Below are 24,917 nucleotides of genomic sequence, written 5' to 3' on the forward strand. Positions count from 1 at the left end.
ACAAAAATCAAAGTGATTCGAGAGCAGGTCTTTAAGTGAACTTATCCGAAATTTTGTGTGGGAGTTACCCGAAGGAGTGGACAAATATAGTCCATATTCGAACCTGATATATATCTGGTAGAAATATTAGGATGTGTAAAGTATGGACCAAATCGGTCACACCCTTCTAGAGTAATCATGCGTACAATTTTTCCGAGCATTTTTGAACTTTTGTGGGGGAGGTACCTGAAGGAGTAGATCGATATGGTCCATCTTCCAACTTAAACTAAGCTTGGACAAAATATTACGAAGGCCAAATTTTGGACCAAATCGGTTCTTCCGTTAGAGAGTTATCTTGCGCTCCAACCACAACACACGGTGCCGTACGGTTTTTTTTTTTGCAACTTTCAGGCTATTTTCTCAGGAAGTATGGACTTGCCCCTGATGAAACTTATACCGTCGTATGAAGGGCAGTGAATGCATGTCGCTACAACAAAAATCAAAGCGATTCGAGAGCAGGTCCTAAACTGAACTTTTCCGAAATTTTGTGTGGAAAGTACCGGAAGAAGTGGGCCGATTTAACTAAAGTTTTGACAAAATATTACGAAGGCCAAATTTTGGACCAAATCGACAGACAGACGGACGTACATTGCTAAATCGACTCCAAATTGTCTGTAACGGATTTCGCCCAAACATACTTGCCCGTATGAAAGAGTATATACCCTTGTTAGCATAAATGCTGAGGGTATAATAAATCGGTGATACGGTTGGGGTCATATCAAAACGTTAACCTATAAACCTATGTCGACAATTTGTGTTGGAGACGTTTTGTGACTACTGGGAAACTCGAATGTCACATAACAGATTGTTCGGTAAAAAATGTAGATAAAATAGCAGGTAGGTCCCACCAGACCAACATTTTCGAAGTTTATGTAGAGAAAATTTCTTACTTAACATTGTTTTGGACTTATGTATACTACGAATGAGATAATTTTCATTACTATTATTCATTTAAACGGCATACAACATCTTGACCGATTTCCTCTTGTTTTTAGAGCACTTTACACAATAAATCGGAGTTAATATACATATGTTCAAAACAATTGATCCATTAATAATCACATATATTTTGCGCGTGTCATTTATCAAATTGGAAGGTCTCCAGAAGTAGATTATAACTCAAAACTAGAATACGAGTATATATGTAGGTATCATTCAAATTAGTGATATCACTTCGGTAAGACCAAAGTTGTTTAATGTCCAAAAGGAAGATAATACAATCGGAAAACCCCAGATATATTTTACAATTAAAAAAAAATATTTTTGTTAACAAATATTTATTTCAGCATAGAGAACATAGCCAAAGCCGTTGAAGCGCTTTGGATATGACAACTATACAATTTCTTATAAAATCCACATTTCCAGAAATAATGTCCTAAAACCCAACTGACAAAATTGCGTTAAATATGTCCATGGAATGTTAGCTCCTTTCCTTTGTTACAAACTTCACAAAAAAAAAAAATTACTACTTTAATTTCCCTCTCTAATTTTATTGAGTAACTACCCCGACCAAGATAAAATATAATGGGATGCTATACTTACATATGTTGAACTTGTTCTTTAAAATACTTTAATGCATAAATATAGCAGATATGAAGGCTTTCTCTGCCGTGTATGGAGCTTCTGTTATGGTATTTTTGTATGGTGCAGGTAGTAGACTCCTGCTAAATCCTTTCCTTCTATAACTGCACCTAAGTGGGTGACATTTGCTAATGTCGTATCGTCACCATAAATGTCCCCTTTAAAGAAGAGAATTAAATTAGGAATAACGTTAAGATTGAGAACGTTTTTCCATGGGCATATATCAAGCTGTTGCGACACCTTAAATTACTATTAGGGTAACTCCCACTTGCATTGACAATTTTTAATCCAATAATAATGAGGATAAGGACGTGTCTTAAGTAAATATAGGTAACTGTTTCCACTTCGCCTATCCCACCTAAGAAGTCAGATATATGATATTTAATAATTTAAGCCTTGATTATCTCCAACTAAAAGTACACGCATACTATAATGATGACTTCTACTGACTTCAAAGACACTTCCTTAAATAATGAATCAGAGATTCAATATTTTATTATTACAGTTGAACCTCGATTATCCGTGAATCGATTATTCGGGAACCTCCATTATCCGTGATAGAAAAGAAGTGTTGGAATTTTTTCCATATCTTCTATTTTTCGTTATAAACTTCATTCCCCGGGAGTAAAAACACGTTTTTCAATTAATCTGATTTAGCAAACAAAAGATAAACAAACGAAAACTGGAAATTCTCCCGTATTACACAATTTGTGTATTTATGGTATAACAAAAACCATGGGGCAAAGTCAATTCAGATGAATCTGATGATGATAATATTATGTATCCTTTTAAAATTTGGTGGATTACCGTAACAAATTTAATAAAAATTGCAGATTTTCATATTATTGTACAATATTATTTAATTTTTACTTAAAAATATGTCTCCATTATCCGGGAAAATCGATTATCCGTAATGCCTCCGGTCCCGACCATCACGGATAATCGAGGTCCGACTGTATTCCTTATCTCTACTAATGAGATATTTTTAACAAAAGGATGACCTGAAATCTGAAAGGTTTTCAAAATATTTTTTCGAAAATTTTTTAGTTTAAATTCTGCACACAATTTACAAATCTCGACCGATTTCAATATAATTAATATATAGTCCCAATTCCTTCACACTTAAAAACTTCATTGAAATTGGACATTCATAGCGTGTTGGTGCATCAGATACCTCAAATCGGCCAAAATTTTATATGGGAGCTACATCCAAATCTGGACCGATTTCCATATATTTTGGCACATTTATTTGTAGGCAAAATTCCGTAACAAATTCCAAAATTTATTGCAATCGGGCATATATTGCATGTTGGGTGCGTCAAATAGATTAAAAGACTTATATTCAAAAAATATAGCTTTTTTAAGAACGACTTTTTGCCGTAATGGCGACATTAAAGAAATAACTGCTTTTTTACACCGCATTGTATTATTTTCGATATTTGTCCCAATTTACATTAGGCGAGTTTACTTGCGGCAATTGTCAGTTTGATGGAGAGAGAGGTGAGGTATATGGTAACCCTTTGCCTCTCAACACCCTCTCTCACCCACAAACTGACAATTGCCGCAAGTAAACTCGCCTAATGTAAATTGGGACTTTGTAAAATATACAAAAATGTATGACCATAGTTCACATATTTTAATCTGCATAAAATGCCAATTCGATGTCCCTCAGTCTGACCGTCTGTAGAAAAGTAGATAAAGCTCTCAACATTTTTGATGGAGTTTTTAATGAGTTTTTCTGCAAGAGGAGCGAAGTCTTTTGAAAGCCGCGAGAAACCGAAGGCTTTCGATATTTGAATAAAAATGTATTTAAATAATTTTAACAATTAGTAAGTTAATTATAGTAACACGAAATTGTAATTGTATAATAGGGAACATCCGAATACAAATTGGCATATGAAGAAGAAGAGGTGATTTTGTTATTGAAGATGATTTTATCGGTCGTTGTTTTAAAATAGACTCCATAGAACATACCATATTTTCGGTATTTTGAAGGTTCGGAAATTAGATGCATACCACTATGTTGTAGAAAATTGTTGGAATAGACCCATAGTGTCCGTAAAACAATACCTACATATTTTCGATATTTTGTTGGTGTTAGGCACATTGTACAATAAAAGCGTGTGCAATTTTTATCTTGGTTTTCGGTCGAGGTGCAAACATTTCTTGACGAAAATTTCGGCGAAGCTCCACGTTTCGGCGTAGCACCCATAGAACGACACCGCCCGAAAGCGGTATTTTTGGATTTGAGCATTAATCACTACGCTGTGGGTATTCTTGATCACCTACATACCATTGATTGATTTATATGATTCGGACCGTCAAAAAACTAAAATATCTTGGGGTTCCAGCACAATCAAACGGATATTGTAAATACTGTACTCCAAAAATAGCGTTTTTCGAAAAAAATATCGCACTAAATTTTGGTTTAACCGTCAATCGAATAACAACGTAAAAAACTCGTTTGCTTCAACGTGTTTTTACCAGTTACGTGTTTTTATTCATCTACGCGGTCATAGCTTCCGCGAACATTAACTTTTTAGCCACATTTTTGAGCGTTGATTAAAAACACTTCGTTTGATGCAACTATGGTCATATTTCGTGGTACACTGCAATATTTCGCGAATTATAACAGTGCAAACCTTGGCTTTATCTATGTCAATTTTTTTTGACTTTTCGTCATATACACTTTTCGCTAAAAATTTGAAAAAGGTGGAAATATGCAAGTCGACTACAATAGCCTCCAACAAAATGTGAGGAAACAATTAACATTCTTCAAAATATATATTTGCAAATTTTAGCGGTTTTGTCGCGCTAAAAAAATTAAAAAGGTGGAAATAAGCAAGTCTGCAACAAAAGCATGCAACGAAATGTGAGGAAACAATTAACTTTCTTCAAAATATATGTTTGCAAATTTTAGCGGATTTTTCGATCTAAAAAATTTAAAAAAGGTGAAAATAAGCAAGTGGACTGCAAAGGCCTCGAAGGAAATGTGAGGACACAATTAACATTCTTCAAAATATATTTTTGCAAATTTTCGCGAATTTTTCGCGATATCTCAAAAATAAAATACGTCAGATCCTTCCTTGGATAAATACGAACATTTTAAGACAAACGCGAAGCAAATCGGTTGTAAATTGGTTGAGTTTTTGATTCACGTACGAACGTCATTTGAGTTTTATATAATAGAGAAGATATAACATTTTTAAAAAAGTAGGGTATAGGGGAAGTTCCCCGCCCTTTCCGAAATTCAACTGAATTTGTAGCCTATTTTAAGCGGGGACCATCTCTGTACATTCCCTGGCAATTTCAGGAAAATCGGTTCAGTAGCTTTTGTAGAAATGATAAAAATAGAAAATTGAAAAATTTGCATAAAAACCCAAGTCGAAAATCGGTCCAGCCGTTCTCAATTGATGCCATTACCAACGAACGATATTTGATTTTTATTTATACAGATTTAAAAGTTTAGACAAATCGCGATTTTCTTGAAGATCCCCTGTAGATATAACCAAATTAGAAAGTGAGCGTGGTCGGATCTTAAGTCACAAAATAAGTACGTAAGGTTGGAGACACAATCGCCATTGACTCGCAAATAAATTCCCAAAACCGATACATTCGTATTTGTTGCAAATATTGCATTTTTACAAAAATAGGGCATAGGGGAGGTACCCGCCCGATCCGAAAGTCAAAAAATATGTAGCCTATTTTTATCGGGGACCAACCCTGTACATTCGCTGAAAGTTTCAGGAAAATCGATTTAGTAGTTTCGTAGATATAACATATTTAAAAAAGTGGGCGTTGTCCAGTCTTAATGCCCCACATAAGCACGTAAGGTCGGAGACACAATCGCCATTGACTCGGAAATTAATTTTCAAGACGATACATTTGTAATTGTTGCAAATATTGCATTTTTACAAAAATGGGGCATAGGGGAGGTACCCCGCCCGATCCGAAATTCAACCAAATATGTAGCCTATTTCAACCGGGGGCCATCACTCTACGTTCCCTGCAAATTTCAGGAAAATCTATTGAGTAGTTCCGTAGATATAACATATTTATAAAAGTGGGCGGAAAAGTGGGCGTGGCTAATTTTTCTTTGCATAAAAACCTAAACTGGACTATGACTAACATTTCCACAAAAAATTATCCAAATCGCTCTAGCCGTTTTCAACTGATTCAATTACCAACAAACGACAATTGAGTTTTATATATAAAGATTTTTAGAAAGAGGTTTGGTTTAGTTGAGAAATGATCTATGTAGAGGGAAGGTTGGGACATCATTGCGTCCTCCAGTTGTACTTTTAATATTGACAAGTAGAATTCAGGAGTTATAAAAAAACACCCGTGTCTCTGATGTGTGTGTTTTTTTGGGCACGCGGTTTCAAAATATAGTCAATTTTCAATTACCGAAAATAACACACATTGTTATTATGGTTTCCACACGATATGCTGTTAATTTAAAAGTTCTAGCGCCGAGGCGTGGTTTTATTAATAAACCAATTCTGGACAATTCTAACTCCCAATCCTGTTTATATTAATATTCTGGCCTCCAATCTGTGTCTTTTAAATAGACATATTCTGGCGACCAAACGTGAAACTATCAAAAGAAAAATTGTGGCATCCAACGTATTTCTATTAACAGACAAGCTCTGGCCCCCAACTGGGTTATTTTCATACAGAAAAATAATTGATATTTTTAATGAGAAATGTTGGCGACATAAGATTGAACTTTCCACACAAAAGTTCGAGCGTCCAATAGTAATTATTTTTATATGGAAACCAATTGTAGTTATTTCCCGTTTCAGACAATTTTACGGATCAACAAGTCCATACTTCCTAAAGAAAGATGTAAAAACCCCTACGACCACCATGTGAAGTGGCTGGTGCGCATGACAACTTTGGTCCAAAATTTTCATATCTTAATATTTCTGCGAGTCTTGGAAAAAATTCGTAGGTGTGTTTATCGGTCCACTCCTTCCGATGCCTTCCCACAAAAGATAAAAAATGTCGCTAAAATGGTACGCGCGATATTTCATGGATTTAGTAATATGTTGTCCAAACTTAGTTTAAGTTCGAAAATGGGCCGTATCTGTTTGCTCCTTTGAGTACCTGCCTCACAATAATAAAAAAAGGAAATGAAGTTTAAGGTCTAATCGAGTATCCTTCAGAAATTTTTACCGACGGTACTCCTAGTGGTCTTGTGTTTTCAGTGGGCAAGTCCATATTTCTTGACATACTGGTCCAAAAGCTCCAACTGAAACGACTGGTGGGCGCAATATCTATTGGAAGAAGTGACTCCCAAAATAAGATCCAAGATATTTTGTCGGCAAGTTCATACGCCCAATACATAATTTTTGGAGAAAAGGATTTTAGTGTGCAGCCGGTATTTGATTTGCGATAGATGAAAGTTACATATCACACAGGCATATCCCTGTCGATAAAACCGCCAGGTAATTTTTTACTTGTTAAGATTTTAAGGAGAAAGAGAAGAAAGAGTTTCCGATCAGTTTTTTTGTTAGTTTGCCTTCGTAAAGTTTTTTAATGAAGAAGGAAAGTTTCTAGAAATATGTATGTATTCGTTGGAAGTGAAAAGCTGTTGAAATTTCGTTTACTTTTGACAACTACAAAACAAACAAATGAAATTGTTGTAAAATAAACAATGAGTAAATTTGTTAAAAAGTTACTGAATATGGGGGCAGATCTATATAAGTTTCTGGCCTAGGCAACACTGTGTGCAAAAGATCGCCATGTTGCATAAGATCATCACAGGTGACGAATCATGATCTATGTGTAAGAGTCCAAAACAAAACAGCAATCGCCAGAACATGCTGTTAAAGGGTTAAAAAACCAAGTTTTGGAGGTGTCTCAATGGGAGGGAAAAGTGTGTTTCAACAATTGGTTTGAGCACATGCCAAAGTGTATAAATCATGCTGGAGAATATGTAACAAAATAAGATTATTTTTGATGATAAATATTCAGGTTTAATTTGTAGGCCAGAAACTTATATAGTAGCCCTCGTATTAGACTGTGCCAATTACATTGGCAACTATTGAAAATGAGTCTGAAGATTTATAAAACTCTGCAAATGTTTATAGATTTAATGTAAATCTTTCAATTCAATATTCTTAATGGAAAGCAATTGCAGAAATATTTCTGACATATATATGTACATATTTATCTTATACCGCTGTTTACCTCCAAAACATACCAATTTACATGACCCCAACAGGCATATTTTCCTTGGGAGTGACAGAACGTGTGTAACCTGACATGTCACATCAGTGACATTTGCTAAATGTGATCCAATTTATCTTAGACTTCTGCAAGAGCAAAAACAGACAGACCAAAGGATACCCGAAATGACAAATGTGTCAATTTGTTAATGTGTCTTGTAAGTGTCACCAATGGAATGTAGAACACAGAGTTGAGTTGAACTCTAACGGGCAAGGCAAATCGTAACACTTGACACAATACTAAATTAATGTTCTTCACAATTTCATAGATTCTCTTACGGGTCTTTTCTCTCTAGAAGGATGTCCAAATGTAATTGAACAATAGAAGTTTGTACGAATGTGTTGCCTTTAACAAATGTGCCGATTAAATAGAATTTGTTTTCCTTTGCAATGTTACTGTTGCTTGTAAACACGAGTAATTTAATCCATGTAAATAGACATTTTACATGTCTCCAGCTTGTCACATGTCCTTCGTAGACTTTGAAAAGGATTGTGTGCAAGTAGGCGGAAGATTTGTAGTAGCTCCTAGTTTCCTTGCTAGCAAAACTGCTGTCGTTTAGTAGAAGCAGCAGTTTGAACAAACACTATAAATTCAAAAAGGAATGCATACAAACATTTAGGATTGTTTTGTGTCAACAAAGTCATGTGTCAAACTGTCGCCGACACGCGTTGCAATGCATCTACTCAACTGAACTGGTACACTGCAGCCGACCTCAGACCTCTCTAATTGAAACACAGCGACAACTAGACTGAACCCAGTCCACAAACACAAACATATGTCGCGTCCTTTGACACACACGCACATTCGAATCGAAATGCATATGCATGTCCTTTAGGGCACAGCTGTAATAATCGCTATTATGAATGAGCGTGTGTTTTTCTTATGAACATCTTCTCCACATAGTCATAAATTACAAACCGTAGACAATTTTTAGTGCGGGTTAATCTCAACCAATGTTTGTTCAATAAATTCTAATCTTAACCCCGAAGAGATTTATTCATTACTTATTGAATTTCTTAGGTTATCCCCCACCTCTGTCACGGCGACAAAGACTTCTGTCGTTGCTGGCACCAGCCACCGTTTGTTTGCTGCGTCTATGTTTGCACCTTTAGCCTCGCCGCCCTATTAACCGTTATTAGTGTATCTGCTGCTGCTGAAGAACTTGTTACGCGTGTCATTTGGAAATTTTATTACGGTCCACTTGGGAGACATTTCGTTTGTTTTGTTCTTATGGTCGTTGACAAACACCGCTTGATACGCGTGCGTGGATACTAGGAGGATGTTGCGGAGGCAACTAAGGAGCAACAAGCTGAAATATCATTTTAAAGAAATTATTATGGAGCAGCAAGTTAAAATTAGTTCATGGTTGTCAGCAAATAAAATTTAGTGTTTAACACTTCTGGGGTACTTCTTCGAAGGAGGGCAGATGCAGCGAGAAATATGAATTTAAACTAATTTTAAATGCTATTAGATGTTGGATTTAGTGAATGTTTAAGGGTTTAATTTGTGTACATCCGGTAAATGCATCTGCCCGACCCGAAATCTGTTAGTTTCTTCTAATAATGGGCAAATGTTCGACTTTTTTGGAGCACGCTTCTAAGACAAAAATGAAATGATGTCAGGGGAAGAGGTATTTTGGCAAAATACCTTAAATCGAACTTACTTTACTTAATTTGTAATATGGAGAAGAAAGAATTTTATTTTAAGGGCTTATGTCCACTTGCAAATTCTAGCTGTAGCTCGAAAATGGATGATACGATCTTCACATGTTTTTGTGGGATTACTATACATACATATAAATAGCTTATCCCTCAAGCGAGAGGCTTTTTTGTCCGGATTTATTTAAAATTGAAATTTTGACTTTGACAGCTCACCTTATTGATATTTTTCAATTCCATTTCACTTAAGGACAAAATTGTTGAGTTCAGTTTATCCGTTTTCGAAGTTAAGTTATCCAATAAGGAAGCTAAGCGTTCTAAACAACGTCAGCCATTTGCGAGTTATTGCTTTTAATCAGAGGATTTCTGCTAATTCCTTGATTTTTTATAGACATCGTCAGAAAACAGACTTTTGTAGTCTTTCTTTAGAAAGTATGAACTTGCCAAAGAATATACATGTACATATATAATTCCTGTCCACAGAGAACCCTCAAAACGATAGATTGAAGTTATACCACAAGCCTTAAGTAAAACACGAGTGTTTATAATTTCAATATTTATTATAGTACTCTGGTGTCTATGTTACGAAAAATACGTGAAGAATATGGATTTATAAAGCAGTTGTTGTTGGTTCGTTAATAATCGGGCATTTGTTGTCGGTAGTCGGGTTGTTGATATCGGCTCGTTGACAGTCGGGTGGTTATTGTCGGCTAGATGGTAATCAGGGTTGTTGATATCGGCTCGTTAACAATTGTGTGGTTGTTGTCGGCTCGACGGTAATCAGGGTTGTTGACATCGGCTCGTTGACAATCGCGTGGTTGTTGTTGCCTCGATGGTGATCGGGTTGTTGTTCGGCTCTATACTACTGGCTGTCAACTCGGCAGCTGTCGGGTGTGACTCGGCTATAAACTACTCGGGTTCGTGTCTACTCAGGGCAATCGGTTGGCTTTTGGCTTGGCAGTTGTCGGGTATGACACGGCTCTATGGTATTCGAGTTGCTGTCGGAAAGAGATCGGTTAATGTGTAGGAGCTGGCTATGAGCTTGGAGCTTACTAAGAGCATGGAGCTTGCTAATAGGCTTAGGGCTTGCCAAGAGCTTGCTAAGAGCTTACTAAGAGCTTGGAGCTTGCTAGGAGCGTGTTCGTATCATAACTAACGAGTAACGAGACAGGGGACGAGCCCGACGTCTTGTCGTACTTTTCGGCTGGTGATCGACGACTTCGGTGAATAAAACCAGAATACATATTCGGGTAGTCACACGAAGTAAATGAGAATTATTAATTAATGAGGTTGTCGTTAACTGCATTGAAGCTCACATATGCTATACGATGATTTGACAATATTGAGTATGAGTTCAGTTTGTAAGTTTGATACTGACGGTATAATGGAAATATTAATGTGGGATGGATATTAATGCGCCTCGAATGTGATTTAAGAATTATATGAAACGGTCACGTTACAAGTCCCATCTTCGAATTTGATGTCAGTTTAGGAGAATTTTAATATGTGAAATATTTGGACAAAATCGGGTACTCCCTTCGAGAGTTATCTTGTACACTTGCCATTTTAGTTGGTGGCCGTAGGATTTTTCACAAATTTAAAGCACTGCCGACCAAGAAGAGAGCACACAAGATTGTGAATTTTTCAAAATATTTGCAACTTTTGACAGTGTGTTAGTAAGGTTGTATGCACGCAAGCTGGAAAAGAAAAACAAATCAAAACAGGAAAAAAATATACCGTTGTAAAAGGGGCCGATAATACCCGTGCTAACGAATGGATCAAAGGCATGTTTACACAGAAAAAATGTTTCAAGAATTTTCGCATATTTTCGTTCGTGATGTAGTTTTTTCATACAGTACAGGTACCTTACATAAGATACATGTGCAGTTTCTTATTGCATCCGAAAGCCACTATTTTTTCAAAAATATGTAAGATTTTCATGAGATACAAAATCGCTTTCCTATTTTTCCCGATATTCCACTATTTACTTTCATATTTTCTCTCTTGATTGGTAAATGTTCTCAACTTTTTTCTCGTTTTCTTTTGAATGGTATCGTCGTCTCACCATCGCACACTGGTCGAAACCACTGATCTAGCGGCGCAAAAGTCAAAAAATCGAACTATAAAATTGCGAAATATTTTCCATTGTATCGATTACAGACACTTCGCACACAAAGATTTTGTTTTTTAATTTTTGTTGTTGTAAATATTCACTCAGTTATTCACTATCAAATGCAAGAGTTTTTGTTGCATCAGATTTTAAAAAATTATTGCAAAAAAATTCACTTCATATTTGTTTAAATGTTAAATGCATTCGTAATGAAACTGGACAAGATTTATATTCAATTAATAGCAGAGAGTGAGATTTAAATTATAACAAGTAAAAAAAGTATCAGTCGGATTGACCGACAGAGATATACCCTCAGCATGTGTATATTGAAACAATTTTTTTCCAAAAAACGTATGTATTTAGAGGGTTTTAAAAATCTTTAACGTATGAACCGACAAAAATGTTGATTAGATTAAAGGGCATAAGTTTTGCGGGGGAATTACTTAAAGGAATGGATCGACATTGACCATTATGGTGCCATAGGGGGGTTTTACTCCATTCGGGCTGTCTGCTTAAGAAGTGTGGTTTTGCCCCTTTAAAAAACATTTACCATCATAATTGAGGCAGCGAATGCAAGTTGCTTCAACAAAAATAAAAGTGATTCGATAGCAGGTCTTAAAGTGAACTTATCCGAAATTTTGTTTGGGAGGTACTGGATGAAGTGGACAAATATAGTCCATATTTGAACCTGATCTATATCTGGTAGATATATTAAGATGTGTTAAGTATGGACCGATTCGGCCACTCCCTTCAAAAGTTACCGCACGAACAATTTTTCCGAACATTTTTGAAATTTTGTGGGGGAGGTACCTGAAGGAGTGGACCGATATGGCTTATGTTCGAACTTAAACTATGTTTGGACAAAATATTATAAAGGCCAAATTTTGGACCCAATCAGCAGATTCGTTGGAGAGTTATCTTGCGCTCCAACCACCTCACACGGTGTCATAGGGGTTTTGTGAAACTACCTGAAGGTAACTGAAGGAGTGGACCGATATGGCTTATGTTCGAACTTAAACTAAGTTTGCACAAAATATTACGAAGGTCATAATTTGGACCGAATCGGCAGATCAGTTCGAGAGTTATCTTGCGTTCCAACCACTACACACGATGTCCAAGGGGTTATTTGCACATTTCAGGCTATTTTCTCAGGAAGTATGGACTTGCCCCTGATAAAACTTGTACCGTCGTATAGAGGGCAGTAAATACAAGTTGCTAAAACAAAAATCAAAGCGATTCGAGAGCAGGTCCTAAACTGAACTTATCCGAAATTTTGTGTGGGAGGTGCCCGAAGGAGTAGACCTATAGAGTCCATATTGAAACCTCATCTAAGTCTGGTACATATTTCACGATGGGCAAAGTATGAACCAAATCGGTTACCCCCTTCAAGAGTTATCGTGCGCACAAATTTTCCGAACATTTTCGAACTTTTGTGGGGGAGGTACCGGAAGGAGTGGACCGATATAGCCCATCTTCGAACTTAAACTAAGTTTGGGCAAAATATTACGAAAGCCAAAATTTGAACCGAATCGGTTCATCCGTTCGAGAGTTATCGTGCGCTCCAGCCAGCAGGACAGACAGACAGATGGACGGACATGGCTAGATCGACTCCAAATTGTCTGAAACACATTTCGTCCAAACATACTTGGGGTCTAAAACCATTATTTCGATGAGGCACATTTTCATCGTATCAAAGTGTATATACCCTCCTTAGCCTAAAGGCTGAGGGTATAAAAATTAGTTTGGGGTCTGGAGGTACTTAGTTATATAGCAATAAATTTTCAAAAAAATCATTTTTTAGTGTTTTTATGGGTTGTACGCGCTTGTTCCATAGAGTGCATCTTGTAAACTTGGCCGAACTTGGGTTCGATTATTTTTTGGGGAATAAAATTGGACTCTCTGGATACTGAATAACCACATTAGGGCTGCAAATATTTGCAAATCTCTTGATGACTGCACTTTTAAATAAGGGATTTTGCATGAAATTCATACAACTTTAGCTGTGCATTTGTATGGGAGCTAAATCAAAATATGGACCTATCTTGAGAAATGTTTGCAAGGAGGATTTCTACCTCCGGAGACACTATAATACCATCTTATAGCTAAATATGTTATTAAATATGAGATAGCAAGTAAAAATTCAACGAATCGGGGGTGTTGAAAATGTTTTGTAAGAAGATTTTATACGCAGTGGGAACACGGAATGCAAAATTACAGCCAAGTTGGTTTAAAAATGTGGTCATGATATTCAAAATACCTTAAATTGGGAGGTACGGTTACATGGGGGCTATATCAAAGCGTGCACCTATGTCCATAATTTTTGGTGAAATTATTTTTTGACCACTAGGAACCCTAAGTACCAAATTACAGGTAAATTGCTACGAAATTGTGGCTTAAATCCTCAAAATACCGAAAATCTTAAGGTACCGTTATATGGGAGCTATACCAAAACATCAGCCGATATTGTTCATATTTGGCCCATTATTACCCACAGGTACAAGCTGAGTTTGTGCCAAATTTCAGTGACGTATCTCAATACGTTTGCAAGTTATTAATTTCGCGCCGCTAGATCAGTGCTTTCGACCACCGTGCATCGTATTGACAATGTATCAACAAACAACACAACTAATATGCGAACCTAGCGCTGATAGACTCAACATGTATGTACATATGGTTCGTATTGTTCTACTATGTTCACAAGACGATAACAACTAGAGTGAAAATCATTAGAAGAAAAGCGATAAATTACAATAATACAAAATTAAATAATCTTTGTGTTTATTTCAGCTTGAGTCCATATTTTGTTGTAATTCAATTGTTTGAATAACAACAAAATATTTTAAAGTGGATATGAAATTGATTAGTTGCGGGCGAAGGGTAGGGAATACTATAGTTTCAGTTGTCACCAAACAACTTCATCAGTTCCCTTTTTCGCCGACTCTGTATCGATAAACAGGTCAATAAAGCCATCTAGCAAATTAAAAAAAATGAGAAATTTGCTGTATGGCCCTAAAGCTGTTTACCCTACAATTTGGTGACAACTGAAACTATAGTATTCCCTACCCTTCGCCCGCAACTAATCAATTTCATATCCACTTTTAAATATTTTGTTGTTATTCAAACAATTGAATTACAACAAAATATGGACTCAAGCGTAAAATTCTGCAGTCCAACAATAAAAAACGCCAACAACAAAATTAAATAATTATAATAAATAGCAAAATTTGTCTTTGGTTTGGTTGGTGGTGTGTGGTGGTTGTTAGTCCAATAATAACAAAAACAACAACTCGTCAAAATTGTTTTTTTTCAATCTCTCAGAAAAAACCAATATTTTTTTCTTGCTTTATGAAAGGCGTTCATGAAATGCAGCAATTTGAACCTTGACAAGACTTTATGAACACTATTCCTGAAATGCAGTAATTATTTTTACTGTGTACACTCAATTAAGACAATACTTCGTATATTTAAGAGAAAAATTCTTAAAAATATATGTGGGCAATCTGCATTATTAGCGAATATTGGCGACTTATGAACCGCAAGATGTACCAGCCATATAGCGACATACCGAATGAATAAGTATGTCATTTGTCGGTATTCGCAGTGCGGGAAGGCTAAGACATCGTTGAGGTAAACAGGTGACCGATCAGATCCAAAATTGGAAAGGCGAAGTTAGTGTGCCACAAAGTTAAATTTACACTTTAAGTTCGCCTTATGATGCGATTAAATCAGGAATTATAGAATTATATTAGAAGAAGTGGACCGATATGGCCCATCTATGAAATTAAACTAACTTTGGACAAAATACTACGCTACCCAAAATTTGGTTCGAATCGGTTGATCCGTTCTAGATTTATGGTACAAGCAGCCAGATTGACAGACGGACGGACAAGGCTAAATTGACTCCAAATTGTCTGAAACGGAACCATGTTTTTACTAAGGGTTAGGGTATAAAACCATTATTTCGATGAGGCATATTTTGCCCGCATGAAAGTGTATATTAGGGTTATGACATTTTTCAACTTCGTATCCCTGTAGGATATTTTGATGAGTTTTTACCAGGGTTTCGAAGTCGGAGTCGAGCAATTTTGCTAGAGTCGGAGTCTGAGTCGAAAAAAATAACTCGACTCCGACTCCGGACAAAATTGTTTCCACGTTATATAAATATAACATTAAATGGAACAAGAACTTTTTTTAGAAATCATTATTTTTTTAAATGAAAGGTATAAGAAAATATATATATGCAAATTATATATTATACTAAGTTAAACGACAATTCACAGGATATTTACTATCCTTTGAAGTGTGGTCTATTCATCCCTATTTTGATTCGCTACATTTTTCCAAATATGAGAAGTCATCCTTGTCTCCTATTAAAGACATTGTGGTCTGTATGGGAAAAATTACTGAATACCCTGTGACACAAAACGGAAGTTAAGATTTGGGGGAGGAAAATTCCTTTTGGGAATGAAAGCCCCAATTGAGAACCCCAAAGGATCCCATCATCATTTTTAGATGACATGTTTTCAGTTAAATGGAATGAGGAGCATTTCTGTCAAATATGCTGAAAACATGACAATATCGATTTCTTGTCCTAGTGGACCGACCCTACTTAAAATTTTCTTAGCAACATTTTTGTAGAATATTTTCATGCACGAAATCTCATCGTTTGCTAAGTTTTCATTTACAGAAAACATTCATCCGCCTACGTGCTGAGTGGTATATACAATATATCTCAAAGATTTCAATAAAATTATCCACACCAAAGTTCAAAATGTGAGCGCTGAATTTTAGTTTAAGGGGTGGTCCCTACTTATAAATTTAAGAAAAAAGTAGAAAGTATAAGTAGCATAGAATATGTGGTCAAGTAGCATAGAATATTTAGGATGGGAACAATATTTTTGTCAATATGTGATATATTTTATCAGTTGTATTTTTACTTTGTGATCAAACCCAGCAAAAAAAGCCCTCCCAAGAACATGAGTTTTGTAAGGGATTTTTGGCAGCCGTAACTACTCACAAACCCCCTTTCTTCCCCATTATTTTTACAAGGGCATGTCGCACTCAGTTTCTAGTTATTTTATGACCACTAGAATAACTGGTTATTCTGTGGCCACTAACTGGTTATTCTGTGGCCACTAGAAGTTGAAAAGTAAGGTGAAAAAAATTATATTTTTAGAACAGAGAATTTGCTTTTAATTTCATCACACTTCTTACTTTTATTTTACTTTATTATTATCTGCCCGAATTGAACCCACGAACCCTCTGATTTCTAGCCAAAGACATTACACACTGTGCCACGCACACGAACATTAAGGGTAGCTTAAGAACTTAAATGTACAGCGCACATGTGCACCACGAACTGTTATTTTTTAACTAAAAAAACTCGCGTGCCGACGGTGAGCGTTGAACACACAACCCTAGGATTTATAGTCGGACACACACACACTGTACCATCGTCCTCGTTACTTAGTGAGGAGTAAAGTAAGTAGGTTTGCCTTATAAATTTTTTAAGAAGTAACCCATTACTTTTCAGATTACTTGTAATGAGAAAGGAAGCTTGTTTACATTACTTTGTAATGGGTTGCGTAATGACTAACGGATCCAAATTTTTGCTGGGAATAATTTGATCGAATTTTGTCAATATGACAATTTTTTTATCGCCGGTAAATCGAAAAATTTTTGATTGAATATTTGAATTTTTTTTTATCAAATGGCTAAAATTTTTTTTCTGTGTACTTCAATCCGTTCGGACGCTAGAGTGATTTATAGAACATATATAGTTTGTAGGGTCTAAAATTATTATTTCGAGGAGTTTCAAACGGCATGACAAAACTTATATACCCCCCATAGTATGGCGGAGAGTATAAAAACAGGAATCGCCAGAAGATGCTATAGATTACTTTAGAAAACTGAAGACTACGTTAGAAAACAATAAACCAATTTTTGATAATAAATATTTGTGTTTTTAGTGTTAGGCCAGAATGTTACTGAGCAACACTCGTGGCTGAATGATCGAAGATTTGTTGACAAGTGAAAAAGGAAAGCCGAAGAGATTCCCACTCAACCACCAAATTATGCATGCGATTTTGTTGTTAGTTACGCAGTTCATATGTAGAGAGGTTTGTTTTTCATATTTTTCTTTGTTATTAGCCCACTACCTTTAATGGGTGTTAAAGGCAGCTCCCCAGAAAGACGAAAGATGGACCTAGATAAGTCATGGGATTTGCCATGTTAAAGCCATTCAGGACCGTTTTTGGTATTTTTCATACCTTGAGTGACCCACTTTGAAATATGTACATACTTTTTACCATTTTACCAGCACACCTTCCACTCTGTTAAAATCAAATTGTTTCTTACAAATACAATGCTGACTTCTGGTTCGGATTTTATCAAAGTTTGGACTGGCTCTGAGCATGTGATGATCATTTTTTTCACATTCTGTACTTTAAATGTATCGGGGTAACACATTTAACATACAAATGTATCTCTCACACAGTGACTTATGATTTTCATTGGTCCTTAAGCTGATGATATCCATATTGCCAGTGTCACCCACTCACTAGTGATACCAATACCGACCGGGAGCAATTAATCAATTTGAAGATGCAAACAAAACGATTTTTTGATTTTTTTACGAGCGACATGTCACAACAACTGTACGACGCCCTTTGCCACTGGCAACAACTGTGACCGGAATGGCATATGCCACACTACGTGGCCACTTGCAATTAAATATATTGCTTTGTTTTTTGGTTGTGTTTGTTTGTATACGAACACTATGACATCCAGCAGTTGATCCTTGAGCATTTCATGTGTACAGCTGAAGGCAACGAGTTAAAACAAAATCCACTGGATGTTCATCGGGTGGATGGATGGATATTGGTGCCAGTGGCAAAGGCGTTGATATTTTCGAAAGCAATATTATAGCAGGACGGATTTAAGACCTTCATAAAAATTCGGGGTGCCTTACGGAGTTTTTGTTTGTGAACCGATGTGGGTGTTGTTGCTGCTGTTCATATTTGTTTGTTGTCTTTATGGCTTTTGCTTTGCGGGGGTGTTTTTATTGCAGCAACATTAAGTTGTTGCTGTTGTCGCTATTCAACCAAAAATAATAGCCGTTTTTATGTTGCCGTTACCGCCTGCATTTTGTAGTTTGTATTCAATTTTTTCATTTGGTTGTGAGGACTTTCGTTGGCCTTTAAACTTCGCGTTATGGCATTTTATTTTGAATGATTGACTGACTGTTGACATTGATGCTGTGTGTGATACTGGCGATAAATATGCACCAAATGACGCATGTCCTCATCTGTAGATTTATTACAGTTGTATTTTTTAAAAGCTACAAATTTTGATCAGCACCACTTTGTCAACACAACTTTATTGTTTCATTCTTTTTTAAGGGAGAGATGCCACTTCTGAATGCAGCAACATCGCCTTGAGTCGTTTTTAATTAAATAAAAGGACATTCATATACATCTGTACGTATACATATCAAAATCATTCTTTTATGTAAGTGGAAAAGACTGAATTGACAGTAGGACCTATACACTTATATCTATGTATAATATCCCATTAATGGTCAGTTCCTTAACTGCAATAATCTACTAATTTTTTTCGATGTCGGAAAAAAAACATTTTGAGTGGACCCGATGTGTTTTCCAGTCTGTATTTTTTTGGAAGAGTTTGGTTTCTGAAGTTCGCGTAAGCTGGCCTATGACAGAGAAAGTGTTAAAATGTTTCATCGTATTGTTTCCGGTTCTTCAGTGCAAAGTCCTGTTCTCCCAATATCATCACCTATGTAGCCGAAATTTCCAGCGGGTATTGGTGTAGGGATGAATTAATCGACATGTATCTGTCTTGTATAAGTGTTGCACAATCTGACGCAATATAATCTATTAAATAAATGTTGGTTCAAGCTTTAACTTGCCACTTTTCCAAGGAGTTACAATGCTGCTATCTATCGCCCCTACGGCTGTAGTTCGCATGCGTGGCAATGCTGTATATTTGCAAGTCCTCCTTTAGCTCACTGCAGATGATAAGTATTGGTCCAAGAGGATGGTCTTCGTAGGATATGTTGTGGATCATTTTCTCAAATTTTTCCTGTAGTGTGATTCTGTGGAAGTGGAAATTATTAAGTATCAATAACTTTTAATATTACCAATTATTTCCGGTAAGTTAGCGACGAAAATTAAGTAGTCGCTAAGTTCTACCTATAGCAACAGTGATGTACAAATTTATTTATACTTTTTGCGTTTTAATTTTACCGATTTTTGTCGGTAACGGCAAAAAAAGTTACAGAATCCCACTACTAGAAGATGGCTACTTGGAAGATACCAAACAACGGTCGTGGCTGGTTTTAGCATGGCAAAGCTCACGGACTTATACTCGCTCCTCTTTCATCTCAAGTGGACACTGACAACCATTAAAGGTAGTGAGCGAACATGTGCTGCGCGTCCCCCCACAAGAACTATAAAAACTTGGGGTGGGCGTTGGGCTAGTAACCCCTCCCTTCAAAAAACAACGTATTTAGAAAAAAAAAATAAGATGAGAAATTTGCCACAATCCGTATAAAAGAAAACAAATTTTTACGACGGAAGAGACCTGGTATATATTTTACGAACGCCCACTTCTTTGGGAGAGATTTGTTCACGACGCATAACGACGAGTTATGAATCGCAGGCAGATCACTAGTCCCCGTAGTAGTATTAGTACTTTTTCCCTCTTCCATTTTTGTTTTCTGTACTCAACATCTAATAGTAATATCAGCACTTACTGATGGGTACCTACTGGAAGGTACCTCCAAATCTTTGGATCCGTAACTCTTGTGTATCCAGGTCGCAATTTTGATCGGATCGTCACGAAATTTTGAGGGTTAAAGGGGGTCCCATAGGCGTATTCCAAAAGGAAAGCCCGTCAATGGAAGAAGATAACATTCCTCTATATTGTTACAAAAGTCGATAATGCATTCCATTTTTTGTAATCAAGCTACAGGTCGCAATTTTGGTTGTTAATAGAGCACCCAGAGAGAAAGAAGCCTTTCGAGTTTGGTGATGGTCGGATAATATTCTATAGTCGGAATGGGCAAAAAATGGTTCAGTTCGCCTTAAGTCATTTGGTATAAAAGCAAGATAGGTGAAATCTCCATAGAAGAAATCTTTATACACATGTTTGCACAGGGATAGTGGTCTAGGGTATCACATAGTCGCCCCATCCTGACTATAGCTTTGTGAGTAACTGAATCACCTTTTCCTTGTCTGGCTGAGAAAGCAGTTCCCGGTTCAGATTCCCCAGGATTAACCAACCAATAATAGTTGAATGTATGATTTTAAGGGGTTATTAGCACTTGCAAATTTTGCTAACTCGAAAAAATTGTTATTGGCTCAAAGAAATATGTTGTAGAACAGAATATGTTGTCGATCGGCCAAAAATTAGCTGAGAGGAGGAAAAAATACTCCGTTTTCTCGAAATGGCATTTTTGAATGCAGTGTCCACTGAAGCTCGAACAGGGATGAACCGAACTTCATATGTTTCTGTGGGATTATTATACACATACAATTCTTGTCTTTAAGCGACTTTTTAAAAAACATTTTTTGACAGAAGTATGAGTTTGTTTTTCCGTTTGTAACGAATTGAAATAATCATTTGCGACCCTATATCTATATAAGGGGGTTTCTGAGTGAAATCGGACACTATATCAATATGAAGTTTTTGATTTCCGTTATTTTTTGATGTGGTGATGCTGCTCATTAGCAAAATATTTTAGTATATTTTCAGATTTTTTTCACTAACGGTTCCAGAGATATCGCGCCTTGAAAAAGTCAAAGTCTGTAAAAACTACATGCAAAGAAATACTCATAACTTCTTTAATATTGGTCCAATTTGAAAAAATCTTTTTTTGTACGTTTTGTTGTTTTAAAATTGAAAAATTTGGGAGTAAAAGTGGTCCAAAATTTTTCAATTTTAATCTTTTCTACAATACTTCTGAACTGATTTTCCTGAAATTGTAAGGAGATTGTACAGGGATGTCCTTCGGTAAAAATAGGCTACTTATTTTGTCAAATTTCGGAAGGGGCGGTTTACTTCCCCTATACACTATTTCTTTACAGTTGAGAACGGCTGGTCCGATTTGGGTAATTTGTTTTCTGGAATGTTCGCCATAACCCAACTTAGCTTTTTGTGCAAAAACAAAAATTGACCACGCCCACATTTTTCAGTTTTCAATTTTAATCTTTTTTACAAAAACTACTGAACTGATTTTCTTGAAATTGTCAGGGAGGCACATTGATGGCCCCCGGTGAAAATAGACTGCATATTTTTTTGAATTTCGGAAGGGGCGGTGTACTTAGAAAGCGAAGGCTTGACCACGCCAACTTTTTAAAATATGTCACATCTACACAACTACTGAACCGATTTTCCTCAAATTTTCAGGGAATGTACTGGGATGGACTCCGGTGAAAATAGGATGCATATTTTCTTGAATTTCGAAGGGGCGGGGTACTTCCCTTTGCTATATTTAAAAAACGCCATATCATAAACATCAAATGCCGTCATAACCCAACTTAGGTTTCCATGGAATGAAAATTTTACCACGCTCACTTCTTCAATTTTCAATTTATTTTTTTTCTGCAAAAACTACTGGACCGATTTTCCTGAAATTGTCAGGGAACGTACAGGGATGGCCCTCGAAAACAGGCAACATATTTTATTGTATTCCAGAGAAGGTGGGGTACCTCCTACCTATGCGATATTTAAAAAACGCTACTTGCAAAAATTACGCATTTGTCGGTTTAAAAATTTACCGATTATTCTAAAATCTAGGTACTTCGTTGGGGCCTAAAGGCCCGACCACGCCTATTTTTTAAATTATGTTATATGTCCAATACTACTGAAAGGAAGAGCTCAATGTTTGCCGTTGTTATGTATATTTTATGAATTTCGGAGGAGGTGGGGTACCTTCCCCACACCTTTCTTTTAAACGCTATATGTATATGCCAAACTTATGATTATATTTGTTTCAACATACATTTTGAGACAGGGAGAATTCGACTTAACAATTTGTTTAACTTATATATGGTCTGTTCCTTTATTTTCGAAAATGGTAAAACCGGCAAAAGTGGTGAAGGTTGTAAACTGCTCCCATATGAATTGTATATTGTCTATAGTAAAGGAACGCTTTTCGAGTAAAAAGTGATAAAACTTGAAGATTCCTGCACGTAAAGGAACAGAGCTATAATTGATAGCTTTAGAGTAAAGACACTGGACATGGACAATAATAAATCCTAAACACCATCAAAGAATTAAAAAAAATCGACAAATTTCGTAAGAGAAAAGAAAGGTTGCAGACAAAGGAGGAACCTCGATTTGACAATGGACCGAAGAAGTGACGCAGAAAATACCTATTTTTGAATTGTCAAGCACAAAGTACGACGGATCGACAACGCGGACCGGGGTCTGCTAGTATAGAATATTGTTTCTTTTTTATCAGAGTAAAATTCTGATTCAATCTATGCATGTACATGTACGTCCGTCCTTCCGTTCGTCTATGGTAATCACTCTAGCATCCACAAAAATGGAGATTGGACGCTGAAATTTTGGTAAGATGCGCCTTTTGTTTCCAGCCTGGTCATGTTTGATGATGGCCTATATCGGTTCACGTTTTTGTATAGCCCCCATAAAATGGTACGCCCGATTTCAGGTATTTTGACGTTTTTCGTCACGTTTTAATTTTGATCACTAGCAACAAACTTATATTGCAAGAATTATGGGCATATGTCCATATAATGGTACCTCTCGATTTTCGGTATTTTGAGGATTTTAGGTGCAATTTTTAATCGAACTGGCTATAATTTGACATTTGAGGTTCTTTGTGGTCACTAAAATTCTTCACTAGAAATCGTCAATGTATGTCCATCTTTTGGTATAGCCCCATATAACGGTACCGCCCGATTTTGTGTATTTTGAGGATTTAAATTACAATTTTTACTCGAACTAGCTGTAATTTGACATTTGATGTTTTCAGAAGTCACGAAACTTCTTCACTAACAATCGACAACATAGGTCCACATAACAGTACATTCCGATTTTCGGTATTTTGAAGGTCTTAGCTATATTGTTTGACTGAAAAACCTGTAATTGGACTTTTGCGGTTCCCTGCAGTTATTAAACTTTTCCACTAAAAATTGTAAAGATATGTCCATCCCAGGCTTTACATTTCACCTTGCTGAACATATATTTAGATTAAATAATTTGGGCATTTGGGGTATACGTGGTCGAAAAATTCGTCTACCTAAAATTTTGAAAGCAAACAAATTAATCCATTTATTTTTATTCCGTTTCGCTTAAGGACAAGATCGGCTTTTTCGTTTTCGAGCTACAGTGGGCACCGCAAACTGCTATAGTAAAAACATTGTGCCATATGTCAGAACACTGTGCAATGTTTTCAACGAAATAATTTCTAAAGCTCAAGTAGTGACCTTTTGGATAGAAATAAAATCTTCTTTAAAAGTTTGGTAGATTTCTTGTTTATAAAATCTTGAAAATCTTGTCAACTCCTTAAAAAAATCGATTAGTTGTCAATGAGAGCCATATCTAAAATTATCTGACCGACATTTTTGCAGAAATTTCGAGTTAGACGATCGAAGTGCTCTACGAAAATACTCCTCATTCGATTCGACTAAAGACATGTCATCTCAAAAATAGGCTAAAGCAACAGTGATGGCTTACAGGGTCTTTAGCAAAAACTTCATCACGTAATAACGCGGAAATTCGACTCACGGCGGATCTGTCCTTTGGGATTCTTGATATACTCACCAAGGGCTTTCATCTCCAAAAGGAATTATCTCTGCCCCAAAATTTGTGTTCACAGTGTAATTTGACGTTTTCGTCAGAGTTTGTACGATGATCTATTCTTTCTCATTCAATATTGGGGCTGCTGGATAAATAACTCAAACTTATAACTAAAGTACCTCCTCTCTAACCTTGATAGTCTTTATGTTCATTCATGACAACTCGTAAATTTGTCGTAAAGGACCGAAAAAAAGAAAAGTTTAAGGTAATTCTACAAATTATTCAGAAGTAATTTAGATAACATGAATGGCCCAGATAATGCCATAGACGGCATCCATTTATTTCAAAAATATGCATTTTTATTGGTCATGCAACTGATAACCACACACAAACAAAAACATAACTTCAAGGTCAGTTTACATTTGGCAAATGGAGCATCACGACATGTCACGATCACAGTTCAGCGCGTTAACCTGCAGTGAAGAAACATAAAATTATTTTGGGTCCCA

Source organism: Musca autumnalis, unplaced genomic scaffold, assembly GCF_047663935.1.
Source record: "Musca autumnalis isolate F117 unplaced genomic scaffold, ASM4766393v1 scaffold_4, whole genome shotgun sequence".
In the NCBI taxonomy this organism is placed as follows: Eukaryota; Metazoa; Arthropoda; class Insecta; order Diptera; family Muscidae; genus Musca; species Musca autumnalis.